This window comes from Octopus bimaculoides, chromosome 17 (assembly GCF_001194135.2).
Source record: "Octopus bimaculoides isolate UCB-OBI-ISO-001 chromosome 17, ASM119413v2, whole genome shotgun sequence".
Taxonomy (NCBI): domain Eukaryota; kingdom Metazoa; phylum Mollusca; class Cephalopoda; order Octopoda; family Octopodidae; genus Octopus; species Octopus bimaculoides.
Window position 1 is genome coordinate 266,893 of NC_068997.1, and position 1,908 is coordinate 268,800.

At 33.5% G+C, this 1,908-nt stretch overlaps 1 protein-coding gene across 2 annotated transcripts in view; it reads right to left on the reverse strand.

Annotated features, from left to right (window-relative positions):
- The window catches only part of LOC106869328 (uncharacterized), a 70,013-nt gene that overhangs the window by 30,790 nt on the left and 37,315 nt on the right, over positions 1-1,908 (reverse strand). The window lies entirely within an intron of this gene.

Consider the following 1,908-nt stretch of genomic DNA (forward strand, 5'->3'; position numbering starts at 1 on the left):
ACTCCTGGGAATTACTTGTGTGGGTACCGTCTTCGTTAGAAGGTAACCAGAGGCAGGTAATTTATTGTTTAAACCGCAGTTTATAATTATAGTTATGTGGAGAATGGAGAAACAAACACAAGAAGAAGCAAGTCAACTGGGCTAGTTAGCCATTGATTTAATTATGTGGAGCTTATATAATGAGTCATTTACGTACGATTCGATGTGCCAAATGGTTTGGTAGATCTCTTCAGAATGTTGAGGAGTATGTTAGAGTTCATGGTGTGAGAGATGCAGGAGAAACAATTAGTGGATATATTAATGCATGTGGTGGTATAAGAATAGCATTAGGTAAAGTTAGTCTTACATTTTAGTTGAAGTTGTGTTAGTCTGTCTCGAAGGGGAGGTAGGGTGGGTGCTATTTAAGCTCGTAGTTCCAATCTTAATCAGATGCATTCCGCACGTGCTTGTTTTTAGAATTGAGGCGTGTGTCTTTTACTTTTAGCACCGGCGGTGTTAGTAAAGGGGAGTAACCCTAAGTTTTGGTGAAGAGGGAGCTAACTCTGATCTTATTAATATTTAATTATAATTAATTATACTTAGAAAAAGAAAATTCTTTTTTGCATATTTAATTATGCTTAGGAAGTGGAATGCATTACATATTTAATTATACTTAGAAAATGAGTATTTAGTAGCGTGTAGACAAATTAGGCTACGTTCATATCTTTTGTTTAAGAGATCCTTATTAGCCGTTAGGATTTTGAGGCGTTCAGTTAGACAGAGGTCACAGCGTCTGTTTGTTGGGTTATGAGAATTAGCTGCTTTTAGTATGTGCCACTTTAGTTTATATTCTATTTTATTTCCTTTAATTCCCAGATATAGCTACTAAGTCCTGTTGAATTTGCCTTTTTTCTATTTCTAAAGCTAGATTGGTGCTCATTATATCTGAGGCCTATTTGGTTTTTCGTAGCGCCGATGTAAGATTTAATATGGTTGTTTGTGTGTATTACGGCAACATCGACAATAAAAACAAGCTTAAAATGTGAATAATTGAATAAACAATTGCCCTTATTTTCAAAAGTATTTTCAAATTTTTTTTATTATATGTTAGAATCATCTGGAAATACAAGCAGTCGAAATATAGTTTTGACATTCCATATAATATTGATAAATAAATTACATGCAAGTAGTCTTTTAATGGTGATCAACCAATCGGCAGCCATATTTTGTACTGTAGTTTATATCATTAGATCATAAGGAAGAAAAGAATTGAAGAACTGCTAGTTTAAAGAAGGGGACGATAGCTCGGGAATCATAGATGAACAATATCTGATTTATGTTTGAAAAGACGTACATCAGACATTAATATGTGATTATAATCTTTATACTGATTTAAAGAAATGCCAACAATTGAAAAATGTATTGATATTAAAAGTTTTTTGTTTGCAAGGTAGCTCGCTGTCTTAATGATAATAATTCTTTCTACTACAGGCACAATATCTGAAATTTTTGGGGAAAGGAAAAGTTGATCACATCGATCCCAGTACTTGACTGGCACTTAATTTATCGACCCCGAAAGGATGAAAGCTCGGTCGACTTGGCGTAACTTGAACTCAGAGCGTAAAGACAGTCGAAATACCACTAAACATTTCACCCAGTGTGCAAACGACTCTACCAGTTCATCGCCTTATATATTATTATTATTATTATTATTATTATTATTATTATTATTATTATCATTATTATGTTTTTTTTTCTTCTTTCTTCAAATTTTCTTCCATTTCTCGCCGAGTGTTTTCCGTACACCTAGGGCAGAGAAACTCGTTGTATGCATTCCCAGTTTACACACGCAAATTCACAGGTAAAATATGTATTTAAAAAAAAAATTCATGAATGGATGTTGTTTTCACAGCGATAATGCTCTTCTCA